At 44.2% G+C, this 23,778-nt stretch overlaps 1 long non-coding RNA gene, 1 other non-coding gene and 2 pseudogenes across 2 annotated transcripts; all 4 read left to right on the forward strand.

Moving 5' to 3' along the window:
- Window positions 1–1,039: 1,039 nt before the first annotated feature.
- On the forward strand, window positions 1,040–20,640 carry LOC134476461 (uncharacterized). Its single transcript, XR_010048140.1, has 4 exons — window positions 1,040–1,144; window positions 8,407–8,564; window positions 12,005–12,094; window positions 17,109–20,640. It is a non-coding gene; the product is annotated as an uncharacterized LOC134476461 (long non-coding RNA).
- Window positions 1,230–1,365, forward strand: LOC111756811 (U1 spliceosomal RNA; annotated as a pseudogene).
- LOC111756806 (U1 spliceosomal RNA) lies at window positions 12,985–13,148 on the forward strand. The gene has a single exon (XR_002791221.1). It is a non-coding gene; the product is annotated as a U1 spliceosomal RNA (small nuclear RNA).
- LOC111756823 (small nucleolar RNA U3) lies at window positions 15,006–15,201 on the forward strand (annotated as a pseudogene).
- Window positions 20,641–23,778: the final 3,138 nt, after the last annotated feature.

The following is a 23,778-nucleotide window of genomic DNA, read 5'->3' on the forward strand; positions in this document are numbered from 1 at the left end:
ACCACAGTGGGCCACACTCACACTCTATACCCTCTTCTGGTGTAGTTCTACAATGCTAGTCACACTTAATGGAACCTAAACCTGTAGATGAATAGTTCACCATTTGGGTGTCTGAGTTTTCCTTTTGAAGACTTCTGGTCTCCCCTCCTGCCAGCCAGGGTCTTGCTATATAATTTAGGCTGGCCTTGAACTTACTATGTAACCCAGGCTCCAACTGTGAGCATCCGGAGTGCTGGTATAGGCCTTCGCCACTGTGCCCTGCCTTAATCAAGATTTGGCCAAGCCTCAGGTTTACCTATGCAATGGGGATGATTCTTCTCAGTAGTGAGGACGAACTGTAAAATCCAGCTGCACAGTAAGGACTCAATAGGTATGAACTGTTTTTCTTGCTTTGCTTTAGGATTCTTACCTGGGTTGCCTGACTCTCAGGTTACACCTGATGTGTAAGCTGTTGCTTTGCTCCTTTAGGTCTTAAGCCTCCTTTTCAGAACTCCTGCAAGGTCACAAACAGAGGAATAGGTTCAAAAGCTACAAGCTTGTCTGCGTGCGCTGTGAACAGTGAATTGCAGAGCGGATCTCGGGGCCGGAACTGTCTCGCTTACACGCGTGGGATCCTGAACATGGAAAGCAGCTCCTCTCCCCGCGCGTGCCTCCGTGGGTCCCGCTCTTTGGCAGGTGCCCAGCTTGCACAACCCGACCGCCTTCCTCCTCGCAACAGTCCGGGACGGTGCCGGCGGCCGCGGAAGGTTGGCGGGGCGGGAGGGCGAGAGGAGGTCTCCTGGCCACCGAAAACTCCTCACTGCCATTTCTGCTGAGGGGGGCTGTATCTTGTCTCTGGAAAGAAGGTCTCGGGGGCACACACGCCCAGGGCTGGAAGCCGGACGGATGTGGGGGAGGAAAACAGCCAGGGAGGTGCGGCTGGGGTGAGCGCCAGCAGGGGGAGCCCAGGTGGGAAGCCTACCGTGGGCTGGGCTGGGGCGGAGGGGGGCTGGCACGCGGGCGGTACGGAGGTGGTGTTATGCAGATGAACTTGTGGAAGCGCGTTCCCCGGCAAGGATCAGGGTGTGTAGCAGGTGAAGTATGCCAGTAGGTGGTGAGCCGCGGCCCCTCTTGCTGTGTTTTGGCTGTGAGTGTGTGGGCACAGGTGAGTTGTAGCGGAGTGAGGAGCGACCGGAATATAAGAGTGAGGCGTGTGAGTTGGGGTAGTGGGGCGGGTGGGGGCTAGAGTCATACTTACCTGGGGGGAGATACCATGATGACGAAGGTAGCTTTCCCAGGGTGAGGCTCATCCATTGTACCCTGATGTGCTGACCCTGGACTGCATAATTTGTGACCCTGGGGGACTTGAATTAGGGCTTTCCCCTGGTTATTTGTTTAGTGACAGATGCTTTGTGGTTATTTGCCTAGTCTTAGGTACTTGAGAGCGTTAGGTTAGTGGCAGCAAGTGTCTTGTAGTTTCCTGGTTAGTGACTGTAGGTCTGCTTTTCACTTGATAGTTGTTTGTGGTTACAGTTTTTTTTTTTTTTTTCTTAAAAGTTAGGCGTTGTGTGGCAGTATGTGTATTGTCTTCAATGTTGGTAGGTGTAGTAAGTAACTTTTGAGTATCTGATAAGATGTTGTGACTTGTGGTAGAGGTGGTTTTGTAAAAAATAATCTTATCAGTCTTTTGCACCACACTTGGGTTTGTTTCAGCATGTTTTTATATTGGTTAGTGAAAATGATGTTAGGTGTCTGACTTAAACTATTGAAAAAGTAGGGAGAGAGACTGCTTCTTGGTAAAGTGGTGTGGTGTACTGCTTCATGGAAACACACCTGGACGACACCTGGCCTGCAGTAGTGTTGGCACATTACTTCAACTTTATTAGCCACAGTTGCCCTTTGGCTTAGCCTAATTGGTGTTAAGTAGCCATTAGATAAAAGTGGTAGGGACAGTTATCAGTAGTAGAATTGAAAAGAAATTGAAAAAATCTTTTTCATATAGAGAGAAGATACTGAGACAGACAGTGGAGTCTATTCCTCTGGTAAGAAAGGGTTGGTGGTACAGTTGCAGATGCAGGGGACATTTTTTTTTTTTTTTTAAAGATTGTATCTTTAGGGTTGGGATTTAGCTCAGCAGCTATAAGCCTGCTTTCCAAGCATATGTGGTTGTCAGTTCAATCCCCAGTGCGGGGGGTGGGGGGAGATTGTATCTTTACAACCAATACAGTAAAACAGTAAAGTGGCTATGCTGGAAAGGACTCATACAGCAATGCCTTCCTTGCACCCTGCACATCGGGAGCACTGCAAAGGACAGAAGGTTAACTAACTATGAAACATAGTAAATCCATGCAAGCTGTCATGTGTTTTTTTTTTTTTTTTTTTTTTTTTGACATAGGGAAGTTATCACTGCAGTTGATAACCTTCAGAAAACTGCACAGAAGTGCTCAATGAATATTGGAAATAAAGCTAAATGTTCCCGTGCACTGGAAAAAAAAAATGACTACAGGCTGTGAATTTAGCTCAGTGGCATAAGTGCCAGTCCAGAAAGTGTGAGGTGGTGAGTTTAATCTCCGTAAAAATACAGAACAAAGCAAACAAACAAACCAACAAACCAGGTCTCTATAATCCTGAAATGCATTCTATTTAACCTCAAAATGAACTCGTTCATTTTATATACTAAAGTGGTACCACTTGAGCATAAATTATTACTGTATCCTTTAGACATACTAAACCAAATATTTAAAAGAGACTCTGTTCCATTATACTCTGCAGAATTCAAGCTGGTGTATATGGTGCAAAAACTAGGTTACATTTCACTTACTGGAAGATTTTTAAACAACTAACTTTTAAACTAACTAACTGGAAGATTTTTAAACAACTAACTTTTAAAATTTGATATTACTAGCCTTAAACCAGTTGCTACCTGAGCAATAAAATACCACATAATCTACTGCTGGCAAATGAGAGCAGTTAAACGACTTGGGCCACCTGATCATTGTAAGAGATACTTCAGAAGGAATTCTGCCAGTCTCTAGTTCCTAGCTTCTCAGGCAGCACTGTTTAATTAACGGTCCTGGAACTATAACCCTTACCCAAACTGTAACAGATTTTTGTGTTTATTCAGATAATTCTTGTCCTTTGTAATCAGCTTTGACGGTTACAAAAGTTAAACCCCAAAAAATTAAACCAAAATGTACTAAGTTACATAAACCTATTAAGGCATTTTAGAAGTTGACTTCCAGAATAATGGAAAATTTTCACAAAATTCTGCTGTGTTTATAGGGCAACTCTTGGATTTGTTGAAATATGCACTGCTGTGAAAGAATAGTGGACTACTTCCAGGGGAATGTATTCTTCTTAGCTGTGGATACCTCAGAGCTCTGGCCAGCCTGGAATTTGTGAACACCATGGTAACTGTGAAAGTGTGAAGCTCATTTGGGAAGGTAGTGAGGTGATGAGCTGATAGATACTTTATCTCCAGGGTGAGCGGGGGCAGTGTGGATGAGAGTGTCCCACAGATGTTTACAGAGTTGCTGTGTTGTGACTCTTTGTTGCACAGTGATGTGCCTGAGAGATGCAGGGCTGTGGTGCTGGGTGTGACAGCAGTGAATAGAGCTGGTGCCCTGCCACTCAAGTTGTCCAGAGAGAGGCCCTGGAGTTACTCATGCTCTCCTAGGAGAGGACATTGACATTCAGAGATTACTCAGTTCTGTCAACATTTTGGGGTTTCCAACCTGTCATATCTTTACATGTATGACCTTTTCTTTCTCTCTCTTCCATTTGTATTTGTTACGGATCCAGGGCCTTCACCCTGACCTACATCTCTGCCCCTTTTCAGTAAGTTGGCCGGGCAGGATTGAATATTGATAGTCTTGCCTCAGCCTCCCAGAGTCTCAGCATGACAAGTGTGTGTCACCACTCCAGGCTTGCTTTATGAATTTTTGTTAACAAAACTCAGGACTTAAAAAGTACTCAGAATTGGATTGGGAAAGTAGCTCAGTCATAGAGTTCTGGCTTAGTGCAAGAGTGCTTGCCTAGTGTGCATAAGGCTCTGAAAACTTTGCCCAGGATGGCCAATTAAAAAAGAAAATGAAAAAAAAAATCCTGGCGTACACATGGTACCCTCATTATATTTCTGAGAGCCAATCTTTTCGTGAGGCTGGTGAGACTAAGAGATGGAAATTCAGAGATGGAGGTGAGATTCACAAACTGAGGGGCACGATGTGCTTTGGAATAGAATGCTTGAGGTGGCAGGCACAGCAGAGATCTGAGAGACATGGGTGGGTAAGGGCGTGCTGCCCTTCCTGGGTGTCTGGGAGGGAGTGCTCCAGGTAGCACCCTGTACCAAAGAGCTCTGTTTCTCAACCTTGCCTCAGGTCACTTTTTTTGTGTGTTGGTTTTATATATTATATTTGTCAGTGTATTTGCTGTAGTTTTTACTAACAATTATTATTCCTAAATTCTAGTACAGACAGGTAAATCGGTATCGGGGATCCAACTCACGACTGCGTGCTTGCAAGGCAGGCGCTTATGCCGCTGAGCTAAATCCCCAGGCCAGAAAGCTAAAATATAGTAAAGATCACACTTTGCACTTATGTGATGCTAAATCCTATGTTCAAAACTTTTTACATTTTAGATTTGGTCTTTTTATAATGCAGCAAAAACAGTTCAGTGATATTACTGAAAATACCATTTCTGTGCAATACCTTTCAGTAGTCCCCCTACCCATTTTGTGACACTGGAGAATGAACCCAGGCCCTCACAGAATCTTGACAAAGTGCCGTGACACTGATGTGCATTTCTAGACCCTTCCACATGTTTTCATGTTAGTAATCATTATTATATGATGGTTAAATTTGTTTTTAATATTCAGTTTCTCTATTGTTTTGATATTTTGTGTTTTGAGTGGGTTTTTTTTTTTTTTTTGCCATTTGTCTATGATGAGCACAAAGGGAATTCCATTTGTTTAGGTAAAATTTAAAAATTCCTTTAGGTAAAGTAAAATACTGCTGAATCAAAAGGTATGAACATTTTTGACACTATATGCATATAGTTACAGTTAAGGTTTTTCTGTATAGGTACTGTAGTCATGTGTCATAATGTTTAGGTGGAAAGCAGTCCAGACTCCTGTATTGACACTAAAATTATGTTCCTTTGCTTTCTTTTCTTTTTTCTTTATGCTCCTCAGGATGTAACTCAGCATCTGTACATGAATAGCCCCCCTTCAAACCCGAGGTCTCACAATGAGATGTTCCTCTTTTAATGACCTATCTGGGGAATTAGTGTTTGAACTTAGCAAGGCACACTGCTGGGTCTTACTATCTGTCTTTCCTTTTGTACAGTTCTATGCATCTTGTTTATAAAGCCTCAATGTCTTTTTTTTTTTTTTTTTTGAGTACGGTATACTTTGTTAAACTACCATAATTTTTGCTGATTGTACTGCAGAGTACTGTAGTTTTAGGTTGTTGCATATTGCTGTACTTTGTGTAAGAGTTATGCAAATAAAAGCAAAGTCATCAAGTTGGAGTTTGCTTTGAGCGTTTTGTTCTGAATACTGTAATGTACATACTGTATGTATATAATTCCTCATTTAGCAGTCGATTCATTTGATGGCCTTTTTGCAGAAACATAACTCAATCATTAAATGAAGAATGTCTGTTTAGTTTCAGGCTGGCCCTGAACTTACTATAAAGCTGGGGTTGACCTTGAATTTGTGTCACCCTCCTGCCTCAGCATCCCTGAGTGTTGGGATTAGAGGTTTGTGTTACCACACCCAGCATGGTATAGCTCCTTCAGTCTGCTAACCTTTAACTTTCTAGGAGTTTGGATCACAGTCTTTGTTCCATTTCATGTTGCCTATTTTTATATTCAGCATGGGTCTTCCTTTCTCTCGCCTCCTCTCCTTTCTCTCCTATTCTAGGGATGGAGCTCAGAGTCTTGTGCGTATAGTCCCCCTTTCTCTCTCATTTTAACAAATTGGACTACATCTCCACTGAAATATAGCTCCAGCCCTTTCTTTAGATTTGTAATTTTTTGTCTTTTTGAGATTGGGGTCTCACTGTGTGGTTCAGGCTGGCCTCGCTTGCAACAATCCTCTTGCCTCAGCCTTCTCAGTGCTGGGATTACAGGAGTGCACCACGACGCCCAGTTTTTGTTTTTAATTTTTGAGACTGTCTCACTACATTGCTCAGGCTAGCCTCAAATGTTTCATTCTCTTGTTTCAACCTCTCAAGTAGCTGGAATCAGAGACATGGGCCACTGGGCTTGGTTTAAATTCTTCTGACTGTAAACTCTGACATCAAAGATCTTGAATTTGAAAGACTGAGAAAAGGAAAAAAATCAGGGGAAAATAGTTTTTAAAGAATTGTAAAAACTAGAGGTGTAGTATGTGCCTGTAATCCTAGTACTCAAGAGGCTAAGGCAGGACTATCATGAGTTTGAGGCTAATGTGGACTACATAGCAAAAACTTGTCTCAAAAAAAATTAAAATAATTATGTCAAAATAATTATATTACCGCTATTCTCTCAAGTAATTTAGGCACCTCTTCTCTGAGATGACTAGTGTGGAATGTGATGGCACACTTTTTTTTTGTACTGGGGGTAGCACTCATGACCTTACACTTACCAGGCAAGCGATGGTATACTTTTGTAATCCCAGCTACTTAGAGGACTATGAAGCAGGAAGGTCTCTAAACTGCAAAATAAACAAAAAATACAAGTAGAAAATTACCAAACCATCACTAACTACAAATATGTAGCTAAAAATATGTTGCTTGTATTAATATATGGATCACTAATTAGAAGGAACAAAAAAAAATTAGAAGGAGCAGAGTGCAATATTGGTGAAATTATCTGTGTCCCATCATGTGGCACAACAAATGAAAGTTATAAACAGCATAGGAAATATACTTCTTTAAAAAAATACTTAGGTGTAAGGAACCTGATTTTACCGCATATACTGTCAAAGTGTAATAACAATTTTATAGTTGGATTGTGGCTGGTTTTAATTTTTAAACTTAACAACAACTATAGGTGTTCCCAGCCCTACTCCCCCAGCTCTTTACATATTTATTTATTTATTTATTTTTGAGACATGATCTTGCTATGCAGTTCAGGCTGGCCTTGGGCTCACTTTGTAGCTCAGGCTTGTCTTGAACTCGCAAAGATTCTCGGGCCTCAGCCTCCCAAGTATTGAGATTACAGGAGTGTGCCACCACACTCGGCTCATCCCTTTAAATTTTAACCAGGGTTTCATCAGATTGCTCAAGTTGGACTTAAATTTTGGATCACCCTGCTTCAACCTCTCAGAGTGCTAGGATACAGGCATGGACCGCCATGACCTGCTCCTTAATGTATTTTATTTCAAGAGGATTTTGTTTACTGTTTCAGGCTAGTCTTGAATTTACCAGTCTCTTCCAGCATCCCTGGAAGTTGAGACTCAGGTCTGTCTACTTTTTAAATTTCATTTTCTGTCCTTTGCAAATCATCTAAAGTGAATTTTGTAGCTGAGGATAGTGGTACACTGCTGTCAATCTAGCATTTGGGAAGCTTAGGCAGGAGAATTGCTGCAAGTTCGAGGCCACCCTGAGCTACATAACTGAGTTCAAGGTCAGTCTGCACTGCATTATGAAACCCTGTCTCAAAAAAAAAAAAAAAAGTCACACATATACACAAAAACTAAAGTGACTTTTTTTAACTATTGTAAAAAACAAAATTATTCTCCACACATAGCAAACAAAACACAGGTTTTTCAAAACAATTAGGGAGAACAAAAGGGAAATATGACCAAAGCCTTTGGTAGTATAGTTGCTAGAAATGGAATTATTTTGCACAGAGTACCTAGTCAGTAAGGCAGAAAGTGAAATGTCTCTATTTCTAAAAAGAAAGAAAGAACAAATAAAAAATAATAGCAGAGACAGAGCGATAGTGAGAGAGAAAAGAGGAGAGGGGTCACTGTAATTCAGCATGGACAATGGATCTAAAAGCATACCTTGACTTAGTGTAGTTATCTTTATAGTTTTGATACTTTTTTGGTCTGTTTGTTAATCCTAATTTATAGTAATTAACTTGATAAGGGCTTATAAATGAATGTGTTGCTTGTGGGGAGCCCTGTAATTGGCTGCCACCTTAACATCTGCAGGCTGCACCACCTTAATGCCCTCTAGGAGTTAAGTTTGGTAATTAAGCAGCATCTTGCAGAACTTGTTTAGCCTGTCCAATTATTCAGGAAATTCGAACTGACCTATGAACCTCCATCTTGCCACTGTTGCTAAGTTACCTGCTGATGTCTCAGCACCCAAATCCCTCGTCCCCAATGCCCCATATATTTGATACTCATTCCTTGAATAAGGAGACTTGATTGGAATTCCTCAACTTGTCTCCACTCTTTGTGTCTCTTGCTCCCTTTTCATCCCCACTCTCCTCTAGGGTCTCTGTGGATTTACCCACGGGCCTGGTCAAGTGGCGCCCAACGTGGGCCCCGAGAACAGGGGAATTAGTGAGGGACATTGTTCGTGGGCCCAAAGTAGAAAAAGGAAAAAGAAAATAGAGACCGACGTGGGAGCCTGCCATGCTGCTGAACCTCGGTAAGTGAACAGTGATTATGGGACAAGAAATTAGCCAAAGTTTAGAAAAGCTTTAAAGACACAAAGGGTAAGGAAAAACAAATTTAGCAATTGTGTCCATTAGGACGAGAAATGAGCCAACGTGAGATATTTGTTAAAAGTTTAAGAAAGGCTTTAAAGACCGAAGGATAAAGAAAAAAAATTAATTAAGCAATTGTCCATTAGGGCTAAACTTTAACTCGGGAGCAAAGCGATCTGGTAGCCGCACGCCCCTCCCCCATACTGTAAGGGCCGTATAGTTTCGGCTTCAGCGTGTTTAACTTTCGATACTAGGAAGGAATTAAGAAACCAAATTGAACTTTTAAAACAACAGGTTAAACTGAGAAAAGAATGTCAGGTTTGATAGCTCAGTTAGAAAGGCTAAATATTCACAAAATTTAAAATGAAAAGTGAAACTAACCCCAGAGTTTCCTCCAGGATTTCTCCTGCTCATCGAGCCCCACTGAGAGGCATGATTTCTAAATTTACCCCTCTGGCCTGATCCAATATTAAAGCTAGATGATATGGAGGCTTTCCCTGTGATGGAAATGAGGGACACAGAGGGTGGAGTTATTTGTGACTACTCTGGTTTCACTTTCAAACTGAATAGAGAATTAAAAACTGTGGTTACACAGTAAAAAGACACAGCTGCGTATACTCTGACTGTTTTAAATTCTCTGGCTGACGGCTGGCTCACACCTACAGATTGGCAAGGATTGGCCCGAGTGACTTCATCAGATGGGGGTTATCTTTTGTGGAAATTGGAATATATAAAAAATTGCAAAGAGACTGCCAGGCACAATATGCAAGCCAGCAGTGGGTGGGACCTTGATATGTTAATAGGGGAGGATGCCTATGCCAACAGAGAGGCCCAAAAGCAATTTAAGAGTGATATGAGTTCCTCTCTCTCGAGCATTAAGCAAGGGCTGGGGATTTAGCTCAGTGACATAAGCATCTGCCTGCCAAGCACAATGTTGTGAGTTCAGTCCCCAGGGTTGGAGATTTAACTCAGTGGCACAGGTGCCTGCCTGAGAAATAAAAGGCTGTGAGTTTGATCCCTGGTACCATTGACATTGAAACTGCTTGTCAGCAAGGCCTTGCTGTGGCTGCCACCTTGCAAGGGTTTATAGTTAAACAGTTCTTATCTCAAAATAAATAAATAAATAAATAAATAAATAAATAAATAAATAAATAAACAAAACTGTTTTACCTGTGGAGATAAACTGGTCATTTTGCAAAGAACTACAAAAAAGACTCCAGAGATAGAGATTCCAATGTCAAGTACTTTGACTCATTTAACTGATTGGAGTGATATTGGTCTAGTCTCTTAAGTTTAATTTCAGCATATTAAGGATGAGGATAGCTGCTGAGAGGAAAATGAGAGACACTATGGTAGTTATTATCTTCCCCAATGTCAGATCTTAAAGACCTGAGGAGCCTGTAATGATTTGATTAGTTCTAAAATATGCAGTGTGTATTTAATGTGGGTAAAGATGGGGACAACTGTTTAGAGGAAACTTAGAGACAATTAGATGAACAGTGAAGATCTCCAGTGGACTTGCTTTGGAATCTGTATTTCTTTAAATTGTTTTTTTTTTTTTGAACTGTTTTGTTTTGTTTTGATATGTTTGGTCTTGCCCTCTTTGAGATAAAAAACAAGTAAGACTGATAACCATATTACTAAGTTTTTGTTGGCTCATTCAGCAGAACTGTTGGCACTGTCACTATTTGAATGTCACTTTACATACTTTAATTTTGTAGCCTGAAGAACTATTTCTAAGATGACAATATGTAACTTATCAACTGGTGATTTCTTACCATTTATTTTTCTATAATTCACTAGAGAGCAAGCCAGACAGATAGTAAAAAATTGCCCTTCTTGTGCCATGCACCTCCCAGTTCCACACTTTGGGGTTAATCCTAGAGGACTTATCCCCAGTGCATGGTGGCAAATGGATGTCACCCACATTCCTGAGTTTCGCAATCTTAAATATGTTCATGTAACTATAGATACCTTTAGTGGTTTCATTTATGCCTCTCCCCAGACTGGTGGAGCTACCAAACATGTTATTAGCCATATGTTAACTACCTTATCAGTTTTGGGATGCCCACAATAATTAAAGACTGATAATGGTCCAGGCTATGCTAGTTCTGCCTTTGCTCATTTCTGTCAATATCTTAATATTCATCATATAAAAGGCATATCTTATAACCCTCAAGGTCAAGGCATAGTTGAAAGGGCACATCTCTCCCTAAAACTCACTGTTGATAAAATAAAAAGAAATGGTACTCCACAAAGGGGACACCTAAAAATATTCTATTTCATGCCTTATTCATCCTTAATTTTTTAAATTTGGATGCTGCTGGACAGTCAGCAGCCATGCATTTTTGGCATATTGAAACACAAAAGCACTTTGCTTCTGTACTATGGAGAGACCCCCTGAGTAAACTCATGGCATGGTCCAGGTCCAGTCCTTATCTGGGAATGAGGATCAGTATGCATTTACTCTAAAGAGATGAAATCTGCGAGATGGCTGCCAGAACAATTGGTTAAATAAATACATCAAATACAACAAATAGAGGATAGTGTTACAGATGACTCCAGGGACGAAAAATGACCCCTGAGAGAATTTTTTCACAGCTTTTGTTTTTCACATGATGGAACCAACAGCCTGGATCCCAGTCTCTTGGGATTATGATGACTAAGTTGATGGCTTTTGTCAAACAACAGGTGGATGCCATCAAAATGCAACCTATACAGGTCCATTACTACAGGTTAGAATGGCTGATAGAGAAAATTACGCGGAGCCTGCAAAACTGTATTATCATAATGCTTTGTGAAAGCATGCTGCAAGCTCCATTTCTCTTGCCTTGGTGTGATAGACTGGATGGCCAGAGACAGGCAACTGGGCCTGACACGGGATGCCAACCTCCACCTAAGACAGGAACTGGGCCTCTCGCTGCCCTGCCTTCCAATGACAGGTAAGGCTAGGTTGGCCCCCCTGTGGAAGGGCCCTGACCCAAGACAGGCACAGTCTCCTCAAGGATGCAGCCTCTTATATGCCTCTTATATTTTAAAGTAAAGGGGGACCTGTGGGGAGCCCTGTAGTTGGCTGCCACCTTAACATCTGCAGGCTGTACCACCTTAATGCCCTCTAGGAGTTAAGTTTGGTAATTAAGCAGCATCTTGCAGAACTTGTTTAGCCTGTCCCATTATTCAGGAAATTTGAAGGACCTACGAACCTCCATCTTGCCACTGTTGCTAGGTTACTGCTGATGTCTCAGCACCCAAATCCCTCCTCCCCAATGCCCTATATATTTGATACTCATTCCTTGAATAAGGAGAGACTTGATTGGAATTCCTCAACTTGTCTCCACTCTTTGTGTCTCTTGCTCCCTTTTCATCCCCACTCACCCTCTAGGGTCTCCGTGGATTTACCCATGGGCCTGGTCAGTTGCTGGCAAAAAACATTTTAAGAGGAAGTGAAGGGAAATAGAAAAAAAGAATTGAGGTATGTTGTGTATGTGTATTAATGCCCCCCAATGAATGTAATCATTAAGTTCTTGCAAACACATAGTAATAAAAATTAAAAATTACAAATTTTTTTTTAAAAAGCCAGGTGGGTTTACACAGGCCTTAATGCCAGCATTTGAGAGTTGAAGCAAGAGGGTCGCCATGAGCAAGGCCAACATAGGTTATATAGTGAGTTCCTGGCCAGTTTGACCTGTGTGTGTAATCAGACCCCATCACAACACAGCCACTGCAGCGTACTGGCTCGCAAACTTACGCAACAACACACACACACACACACACACACACACACACACACACACACACACATTCTCGGATTGTTAGCAGCTGACAGCAGAGGCTGCTTTCCTGGCGCCACAAGCTACCAGTGTGAATCCCTGCGAAGCGGGCTGCCCTGAGCTGTTGCAGTTCGGGGCGAGGGTCTGGATGGGGTGGAGGATCTGGGCTGCTGGGCACGCTAAAGTTTAGCCCTGGCACGTCCCATTCTGCTGCACCCCCCCCCCTGCCGCGTCACCCCGGTGCCATCCCCTCCTGTCCCAGCAGCGCTCGGCAGGGTAAACCAGAACCTCCACGAGGGCGGTGTGGGCCAGAACCTCCACGAGGGCGGTGTGGGCGGAAGGCTCGCCGCTTCGGTGCTGTCACCTCTGGAAGCAGGGACGTGTAGATGTCACGCGGTGGCTGCCGGTTGCAGCACCTGGTTCCTGGTTCCGGCAGCCGCGTTTCCCGGGTGTGTCCTGGATGCAAGGAGTGCGGAGGTCGTGGTGGGAAGCAGAGGGTGGTGTGCGGGGAAAGACGTGGAGGAGGCGTGAGGGTAGTGACCCTGAGTAGGTGAGGAGTGTGCCATGAGGTGTGGCGCGAGGTTGTCAACTTACACTTACCTGGCAGGGTAGATACGGTGATCATGAGGCTTGTTTTCCCGGAGGTAGGCTTATCCATTGCACTCTGTATATGCTGATCCCTACATTTTGCCCAAATGTGGGAAACTCAACTGCATAATTTGTGGTAGTAGGGGACTGAGTTCGTGCTTTCCCCTAGCTTAACCTTTCTAGGAAAGGGCTCAGGTTTGTTGTATGCTCAGAGAGTAGAGCTAGTGGTGTTTGTGTTTGTGCAGGACAGGTGACTGTGAGTTTTCTGTTGTATTAAAGTGAAAGTGTTGTACTTAAGGTAGTAAACTCACTAACTTGAGGTTATGGTTTTCTCTTGAGTTTTGAGGGTGCAGTGTGGTTGGGGTCAATAGTAAAGCATTAACTTCAATGGAGAAAAAGTAGAGGCTTGTCATACTGTGTACTTATAAACTGGGTATTTTGGGTATACATCGTGTGCATTATACATGACATGATGGAGGTATTCTGGGTGGTGTTATATACATCTGGTGAGTGTACCTATATGGCCGAATTCACATTGTAAACTCCCTTGCAGTGGGCAGTAGCTAAGAAACTTGTATCTTTAGGTATCACCTTGCTGCTTGGAGTCAGCCCGTGCATGTAGAAAGTTTTGACCAAATATTTGGGCGGAGTTTCTGTGTGGATTGATGTTTATCTGTGGCTGTCTTCCATCTGGGGTTTTCCTCCATTACTTTTCAGCTACTGTATTTTCCCTGAATTATGGCTTTTAGTGTTTTCTATCTTAGTTTTGGCCATAGTCATAAGTCACAAGCCACAAAAATTGAAAGCTTAATCAGAGCTATTCTTTTCTTCCAAGTCCTGCATAGCAGTCTTTGGGTTGTTGTTGTTTTTATTGCTCTTCAGTGGTTTTACATCACTCTGTACATTTTATTCAGAAACTACAGTTGTTATCTGTAGGACTTGGTCTCATAGATGGTAACTGGCACTTCTTGGAAGCAGAACTCTAGATTTTTTTTTTTGAGACAATCTAGTGTTTGTTTGCTATGAAGTACATAATTTTTTCAGTTGGTGGTCTTGCATAGCACTTGAGGATGGGCCATAACTTCCTGCCTGTGTCCCAAGTGCTGGGATTACAGGTGTGTACCACTATGCCCTGCTCTGTCTCTCAGTGCAGAGGGTTCCTGGTCTCTTCAACTTGACTGATTTCTTTACTCAGGTAAGAGGCCATCTGCGGGGACCTGCAGCTGACCTTAGCACTGAGCAGTGTCCAGTGCAGCTCTGGAGAAACTCCTGGGGGGAAGAAGACCTTGAAGAAATTAAAGCAAAAGTGCAGAAAGCTGAGGTGGAATGGAGTTCTCTCTTAGTTAGAGAAAAGAGCCGCTCAGGGATTGCAGCATGTTTGTACACACAGCAGGTTGATGTCAAGTGAAACCCCATTGCCTAACAAGTCATTTACCTAGCTTGCTTCAGGTGCCTTGTGGTCTAGGGGCTGGAACAGTGTATTTGTCTGGCTCACCTTAGGCATCCCATGTCCTTGGGGCTGGGCTTACTTTTGCCCTGCACATGTGATTGATCTTCAGCTTCAGCTGCTCCCCACAGACAGAAGCAGTGTTTTGTGAGGTCTGCAGAATAATCACAGCTCCCCAGCTTTAGGAGACAAAAGCCTGCATAAAACAAAGCAAGTGACTGGCTGCTGAGAAGTTTTATGTTAATCAACTAAGTTGCTTTAAAGTTTGGAAGGTTTACAAGGGAAAACAAGTTGTTTGAATTTTGTCAGTTGACCAACATTTTACCAGATATAAACTGTGAAAGAGGCAAATGATCTGGTATTCTTTCTTCCGCTAAACAAAAACAAAACAAAACAAAATGACTCAAACTCTCAGTCACTGCACAGTGTATGACTACAGTAGACCTATCAGAGGCTGAGAGCTCACAGCTAGAACTGTAATATTAAGAACCCCATGTATGGATCAGGGATTTAGCTCAGCGGCATAAGTACCTGCCTGGGAAACGCAAGGTCATGAGTTCTATCCCTGGTACCATAAAAAGAAAAAAAAAGGACCTTATGTATCTCTCTGTTACTAGAGAAGGTTTTGAACTATAGGATGTGGACATGATGAGGAAGGCACACTGCTTGTTCTGAGTGTGAAGCAGGCCCTTCGTGTTACTTTGCTGTAAGTGCCGTTTGCCACCGGTGATTGTTCTCTTCCTTTGGGAGAGTAGGAGGGTAGTGTATTTCAGCTCTCTTATTTCTGTCCTTCTTTGTCAGTTTTTCTGTGAACATCTTACTGGTCAGTGAGGGGATGTGAAGGCCTGGCCACTGGTGGAAACACTGTGATTGGTCCCACATACATGGTTCAGGAACTATAGTTACCTCAGATTCTGTGTTTTACACATGTGCTGTGGGTGGAATGATTTTGACACGTTACGAACACTTTCTTGACTAAATTTGCCTTCCTTGTGGAGAGTGGGGGTTGAGATGTGGCATCCAGACAGGTTAATATAAGGACAGGAGAACTAATCTGACTGCAATGATGGGAAAACACTAAGATTTGAAAATGAGCACCATTTACCTTACTGAGTTAGCCAAGATAAGAAAGTGGGTTGGTTGAGACAGTGACTTTTTTTAGTTGGTGGTTTTTCCATGTCACGTTCTGAGGATGACGCAAGATATTTACAGGGGATGAGTAAAGAAGGAATGAAGTAATCATCACAGAGCAGATGAGAAGGCACTCCTGAATTTGTGTTCCTCCTTCCCTGCCACTAACGCTTTGGGATTCCTTCCATGGGCTTTTAGGACCCAGGGAAGTTCTTTGCAGGTTCTTGGGTGTCCTGAACAATGTATAAGGCAAGACACTTAAAAGGTGGCACTTACTGGAGGTGAAAAAGAACTGCTGCTCTGCAGAGTGAGAGGTGGGCTGGTGAACAGGTTCACAGTGGCTTTGAGGATAAGGGAGTGTTTTTTGTGTCTGGACTTTCCTCATGCAAATAAGGCATTTGGGAAAGTTGTCCTATCAAAAACCCTCCTGGTTTGGTGCCATATTTAAACTGTCTTATGGAAGACTTGTTTGGTTTTGTTCTAGATGTAAACCAATAATTGAAAATGGCACTTTTCTGATTGGCCCCACATACAGTGTTCTGGAACTGTAGTTACCCTAGATTCTGTGTTTTACACATGTGCTGTGGGCGTAATGATTTTGACAGATTACGAACACTTGCTTGCTGGATTTGCCCGAGATCTAATCAACTATCTTCTTCTTCTTCTTTTTTTTTTTTTTGTCTTTTTCCTTTTTATCGGTACCGGGGATTGAACTCATGACTGCCTGCTTGCAAGGCAGGCGCTTATGCCGCTGAGCTAAATCCCCAGCCCCCTCAACTATCTTCTTGTAAGCACTGTCCCTTCCCAGATTACAGTTACTTTCTCCTTCTGTTCTAGTCATGTACCATGTAATTCTTCATTGGTGTTCTCCTTCTAGGTCTACAGTAGCCAAGATTTCATTCTGAGTCCTAAATTTGCTGTTGGTCCTCTTTGTGTTTTGAGACAGTATCTTACCACGTAGTTCAGACTGACCTTGAACTCACTATGTAGCCCAGTCTGAACTTGAACTTGGGGTGAGCCTCCTGCCTCAGCCTCCCTCGTGCTGGGATTACAGATGTGTGCCAGCATGCCTGGCTACATTGGTCCTCTTTGAAGGCTGAGGGTTGTGAGGGAAGCAGTATGTTCTTTTTTGGCATTGACTTTCCAAGTTTGCCTGCAACAGCTGTGGAGATGCTGGTAGAAGACACCAAATTCCTGAGTCAGAGATGAATGATTGTTTAAACTCCTAACGAGAGCAGTGAACAGGATATCAATATTCTTGTGGTTAGTTTCTTTTACCCCAGTTCCCACAAAGATAGGCAAAGAGAGCCAGATAGCTTTGAATATGCAGTGTATTGCTTTGCAGTTAGAAGAAACCTGAGTTTAGGGAGCACAAATCCTTTTGGTCCGGACAGGTACCTTTTGCTGCAGAGAGAGACAACTCTCTTTAACATAGCACACAGTAAGCATGCATGCATTCACTGTAAGGATGACCCTATGTCTGTCATTGTACAAATTCCTTCACCAAGAATAAGAGTAATTAGGTGTGGTGCCTTCCTATCCTGACGTAGGTCCTTTACCAGGAGGGATCCATGGAGAAGGGTCACCACTCACTGCTCTTTGCTGCTCTTCTCTACTTGGGCTTGCTCAGGTGAGTGTAAGCTCCAGGACCAAGGGAGGAGGGAATTAAAGAGTGCAACCCAACCACCCCTGCAGATTTTTACTAGGATAGCACCAACCACAAAGACACACGTGTACTTTTCCGAGAACTGCAGCAACCGCCGGGACTGATGGTGTTCCTGCGACTCACAACTCCACCTCTAAATGTATCCTTATGCCTTCCCGAGGGGCTGTTTTTGCCTGCGTGCCCATTCCCTCCGCTGTGGTTTTCAGGCATGTAAGCCCATGTCTTCTTACCTCGGGATTGCTCTCTGTCTGCTAACGACCCGCCCCTGCGCCAAATAAACTTTGTGGCAGTGTCTCCATCGTCCTTGCATGGGTTATGGTCTCATTTACCTTTCAGAGTGGACTTACCAGGGAATCTAGGAAAATACACTTGGCAGTTCCTAGGCTGCAGTGTAAGGGAGACAATCGGATCGGGCACACGGTGTGAAGAAGGTTAAAGAAAGTTTCAGGAAGATGGAAATATTTGGAAAGATGTCTGAATGCTGACAGGAAACTAAATTGAGGACAGAATCCCTGCTGGACATAGCCACTTGGGGCAGAAGGGAGTCTGTGTGAGCATGGAGCACGTAGCAGGGCTCAAAGGAGTTGGGGGAGTGAGCCCCAGCATGCAGGGGCCCAGTACTGATGTAGAAAAGCATTGTGTTTAACCCAAGCAATCGGAAGCCACTCAAGCTTAAAGGAGGGGGATAATGTCTTGTTCGAAAAAGTAAAAGCAAAAATTCTTGAGGGGAAGGGACAAAAAGAATATATTCCTGACCTTTTGTTCCCAGGGTCCTATTTAAAAATAGGAGATGCCAGGTATGGTGGCCATGCCTGTAATCCCAGCACCTAGGAAGCTGAGGCAGGAGAATCACTGCATTTTTGGCCAGTTGAGGGTACATTGAAAGGATTTTGCCTATGATATTAGGGCAGTGAGAGGCGGGACCTGGGGATGTTTACTTGAGGTCACTTTCCCCTCCCATATGACAACTTACTTGTTGTGGGGAGCCCTGTAATTGGCTGCCACCTTATGTCTGCAGGCCACACCACCTTAATTCCCTCTAGGAGTTAAGTTTGGTAATTAAGCAGCATCTTGCATAACTTGTTTAGCCTGGTCCCATTATTCAGGGATTATGCTTATTGAGCCTGAGCATGGGAAATTCGAACTGACCTATGAACCTCCGTCTTGCCATTGTTGCTAAGTTACCTGCTGATGTCTCAGCACCCAAATCCCTCCTCCTGAGTACCCTATATATTTGACACTTATTCCTTGAATAAAGAGAGACCTGATTGGAATTCCTCAACTTGTCTCCCCTCTTTGTGTCTCTTGCTCCCTTTTCATCCCCACTCCTCCTCTAGGGTGTCCGTGGACTTACCCGCAGGCAGGGTCAACCTGTGGTGCAAAAAGAGTCCCAATCAGCTGCCTGCACATCAGCAATACCACCTTAAGCACCATCTCAGTTGGAAACTATAGGTATGCCCCACACACCAAGTTTCCAGCAAAGAAAGCCAGGCCCTGGCGGTGATGGACTTCTCTGCGAGTCCTTAGAACAAAGGCTAGTTTTATTTTATATTCTCTCTTTTACTGCGCTGAAAATCCTATCATACATAATAAGCCCTTGTATCACGATGAAAAGGAAAAAAGAAAGAAAGAAAGAAAGAAAGAGAAAGAAAGAAAAGGATGATCAGTACCATAGGATAGGATGATCGGTACAGATATCATAGCCTTTGGCTTTGTGCGGTAGCTCTTACTAGTCACTTAGGGATTTGGTTTTTTTCTCAAGGGGCCTCCCTGGCTGGGCCCAGAGGTCCCAACAGAGGCGTAGAAAGGTTTCTGGTGCTGTGGCGCGCGTTGGCCCTCAGCGTGGTGCACAGGAACATGGTGCATGGAACCGCGGGGCGCAAGTGGGCGGGGTTGCTTAGAAGTAAGTGGCTCGGGATTGGGTGTTTGGCGATACTATGTTAATGAAGTTGCCCTCGTGAAGTAAGTTTTCCAAAAGGCAAGACCTTGAAAGTGGTTTTTTTTGTAGGTCTGGTAAGGGAAAGGCGTTTTGGAGGGTGTTGCTAGAAGTGTGCATTTATGTGAGCCGATGTCCCACAGGTAGGGGGCCATCAGCGTAATATGTGTGCGTTTCAGGGAGGAAGCAAACATTTGTGTAGTATGTTACTAGAAAAGTTTTTTTTGACTGTTTAGAACACTGGGAACCACAAGGAGGAGTTGTAGTGTTTATTTCTGAGTGTAAAGGTGACTCTTACTGTTCCTTGTGTGCAGCTGTCAATGCTGTTGATAACTGTTCTTATTATCTCTTTTTTAAAAAATTTTTATTTAAAAGGAAAAAGAGAAAAAACAAAACTGAAAGGTTGCTGGCCCAGACTGGACACTGTAGCCAGAAAAGCCTCAGCTGGAATTAGGGAGCTCCTGCCTCCCCCGCCCCTAGAGATTTACCTGCCCCTGGCGCCAAACGTGTGCCAATGAAATACCTGTGCATCTCTAATGGCCTTAGGGCACTGCCCTAAGCTTAGGCTACTTATATTCCCCCACGCCACGTGTCAGCAGGAGAGATCGCCGGCCCCGGGGTGGAGATGCCACGCCCCAGGGGGTTGGGGGTGTCTCTCCCCGCATTCCCAAAATAAAGTTCTATCAGATGGTGCCGTGACCAGGGACAGCAGGTGAGAGACTCCTGGGGCTGTTTCCCAGTTTCGAGTCCCCTGCTGTTCAAGACCCACCAGACTGCATCCTATAATTCCTCACTTCTACACTCAGCAATTCTACACTTGGCTGCTGGTTCCCAAACAACACCCACCAATTTACCACAGGTGAGCAACTCCCCAGAGACAGCCACTGAGCCAGGCTCACGTGGATTTTCTCCCCTCTTTGCGTGGGTTCATGACCCTTTCACGTCTTTTAGACAGCCCAAACCTAGGCCCTCACATTTTTTCCAGAGCTTTTGGGGCTTTCTGGGCAAGCGGATGTCCATTCTGGACAGCCCACACTGAGAGACCCTCACTTTAAAACTTTTTATCTTTGCTTCAAGAATGTGCCCCTTTCCCTCCAGCTTCCCTGTCCCTTTGTCTCCTCCAGGATCCCTCCCCCTCCCCGCACTTAAAGAGATAACAGCCTCTTCCCTTGCAGCCTTTCGGAGTTTTTCTCAGTGCCTCCTTTTCTCCCACTGACCGTTCCCCCAAACGCGCTGCCAGCGTCTCTTGGTTTCCCAGCACGCGCTTCCTCTCCCCCACACCGTGCTGCCAGCTTCCTTTGTTTCCCGTGCGTGCCAACCCATCCCCCGCCACTGACATTAAAATGAGACCAGACAATAAGAGATTCACATAAAACTGCTTTAGATTTTAAACAGCTTTTTTTTCTTTTTGCTCTCACATCGCACTCCAATTCTGTGGGCCCCACAGTTTCAGCTCCTTGTCCAGCCCGTTCCATGCCGCGCCGGCTCATTCGTGCCGGTGCTGGCTCATTCCGCCGCTGAGAGATACCCGCGAGACTGTCCACACCACGGGTTTGGCTTTTGGCGCCGTGCCCTGGGCCACGCGTCCCTCGCAAACATGCCGGCTCCTACAGGTTGCCACTTGCCAGCTGCCAGTCTTACGCCTCTGGGAGCAGAGCCCACTTGGCCTCAGGCTATGTGTCTCCCAGCCCCACCACGTGCCGCTGCTGCCGCACTGCCCCTCCGTGGTGCCGGGCACGTGCTGCCGCTGCCATCCATCCGTGGCGCCAGGTGCCACCTCTGGCCACCACTGCAAGCCTCCAAGCCCCACTCCCCATGGGCAGTCACAGCTGAAATACGTTATTTCCCTGCACCGTCTTAGCGCATCATAGTAGCGTCTAGGTGGGATCTCTGCCCGCCCCTGTGTGCTATGTCCCAGCATTCACCCCGCCCACTCTGCATGTTCCATGTCAGCCCACCCCTGCGCGCTGTGTGGTGGCGATCACCCCGCCCCAAGCACAACTCTGCGCTCTTCCTACAGACACTATCTCAGAATTTCAAACTGCCTTAAACACTGCGTGTTTCCAAAGTCCCACGGCTCCACTCAAACATTATTTTACAATTCAGTTCCACTCAAGAGAGGCTATTTTTTAATATTAAGCTCCTACATACTTACTTAATTCTACAGATAACTTTTACTGTAGTCCAGATCTCAAACAACAAGGCAAAACTTGACCTTCAAGCTCCACAGAGACCTTGATATGGTTTTTCATATTTTAAATAACACTTGCAGTTCTGAGACAGACAAATCTACACAAGCTAAAGCTACCCCCCCCCCGCCATGGGCCACACTCAAATGCAGCAGAAGACATCAGAAAAAATGCCTCATCCTGGCATTCTTTGAGACCTTACTCCAGGGCTGTTGGGCTATCCTGGCCACCAGAGAGTGGCTGGGCCATCCTAACTTCTAGCCCTCGTAGGTCACAGGGGCCAACCGCCTTTGTGGGTGTCTGTCTCAGAGTCCAAGTCACATTAAAACTCTCAAGATAAGACATTCTCTATATTCGTGGACATAAGAGGCCACATATACAGAGTTCTTACTGAGTTTTTAGGCTAATAAATCCTCAGTGTCTCATGGAGTATTAAAGGTCAACCTATGCCAGTTACAAACAGGGCCTATTTTTGTGCATGTCCCAGTCCTCTCCTTCCTCCGACACCTGTTCTAACCATCCTTTTGGTACTCATCTCTGCCTTATGACTCACAGGTTGTCATGTTTTGTTATCCACTTTGGTTTTCTTAATTTCTTACATTCTATTAATGATCATTTTTGCAGCAGGACTCTCTAACAGGATTGCCTACAGACTCTAAAACATCATATATCCCAGAGACAAGCCTTACCTACCTACCTTTTAACTTTTATGCTTTCATATGGGGGAATAAGCACCTCATAACTTCATCCTCCTAATTCCACGTTTAATTTTTCAGAATTCTGCCTTGCCATCAAAATGTTCCTGCCTCAATGTCATCCTGATAGAATAACATGTCTAAATCAAAGACACCTTTCCCTCTACCTCACTTGAGTCCTTAAATATGACAATGCCATGTCTCCTCATAACATCTTGTCTCTTTGTTTTTTCAGTCTAACATACATGCATTCACCAGTGAAGTTGTCCTGGCTAAAACTCCTGGCACCAGCTTCTACCTAGACATCAACCGTCATCCGTCGACTCCCCTAGACCCCAGTACAACGCCCTCAGCCAGCAGGAAGTAGTTAAAGAGAGAAATCTTCGCCCCTTTTCCTAATAATCATAAGACAGGATATGAAAGGGTTGCTGGCCCAGACCAGACACTGTAGCCAGAAAAGCCTCAGCCAGAATTAGGGAGCTCCTGCCTCCCCTGCCCCTAGAGATTTACCTGTAACCCTATACCCCCCACCCTTTGAAACCTGCCCCTGGCACCAAACGTGTGCCAATGAAATAACTGTGCATCTCTAATGGCCTTAGGGCACTGCTCTAAGCTTAGGCTACTTATATTCCCCCACGCCATGTGTCGGCGGGAGAGGCCCCGGGGTGGAGATGCCATGCCCCAGGGGGTCGGGGGTGTCTCTCTTTGCATTCCCAAAATAAAGGTTACTTATATTTTATACTTCTTATCTTTTCAGCTGCCGCCAGTCCTCCTCCTCTTCTCCCCTTCACAGTTCTATCAAAAACAAAGAGGTGTAAGAGTTCTTATTGTTTCTTTGTGGTTAGTAAGAGGGGAGAGATGTAGTCTGAGTGGTTTCTGTTCAATGGTAGTTTGAGGAATTCAGACCCTAAGTAGAATAGGTAGCTGTTAGTAGTGAGGTGGAAGTGAAGGGCTATGTGAGTTACGTGTGAAGGATGTAACTTAAGGGGTTTGTTAGGGGTGTATAGCTCACTAGCACAGAAACGACTGTGGGGTTCTTGTTACCACAAAACGTCACAGGAAGTTACCTCTGTTAAGAAAGGAAGAATGCTGTCGTGTGGCTAAATGTCTTTTTTCCCCCTCTGTTTATGAAGAATGTGGCCTCTTCCCAACACCTTAATAAATATGATTTAGGTTGATGGTTTTTTTTTTTTTTTTTTTTTTTTTTGCAGAGGAGGGAATAGGCATTGAACTTTGTTGCTTACCACTTTACAATTCATTGCTCAGGGCACAGGAGCCTGGATTTTATTTCTTCCCATTATGTGGTAACAGGCAGATACTGTTGAGAGCACTCAAGGTATAGCACTTCCTAGAACAAAGGGCACCTGGGTCAAGCCGAAGGTGCTTCAGCCCAAAAACCACCAAGCCCCAAGACAATCCAAACAGTGGGTTGCTAGGAGAACAGGGTGTCATATGGACATTATGTTGCTAAAAAGATATAAGTAAAAGGCCCTGCAATGAAGGGGCCTTTGCTTTTGTCTCTTCTTACCTCACCCTAAGAACCTCAAGAGCCCTGCAGGTTGCAGCAGGATACAAAAACTTGTAAGAGGGGCTGGCTCTGTAACTCACTGGCAGAGCTTTTGCTTAAGGTAAGCAGTGTCCTGCACTCAATCCATCACAGTACCTCAAAAGAAAACAAAGCAAACCCAAAACCTGATAACAGAACTGCTTTGAAGCAAGAAAACTAGGCATCTG

Source organism: Cavia porcellus, unplaced genomic scaffold (assembly GCF_034190915.1).
Source record: "Cavia porcellus strain 051 isolate PalLab524CR breed Dunkin Hartley unplaced genomic scaffold, mCavPor4.1 scaffold_6, whole genome shotgun sequence".
NCBI lineage: Eukaryota > Metazoa > Chordata > Mammalia > Rodentia > Caviidae > Cavia > Cavia porcellus.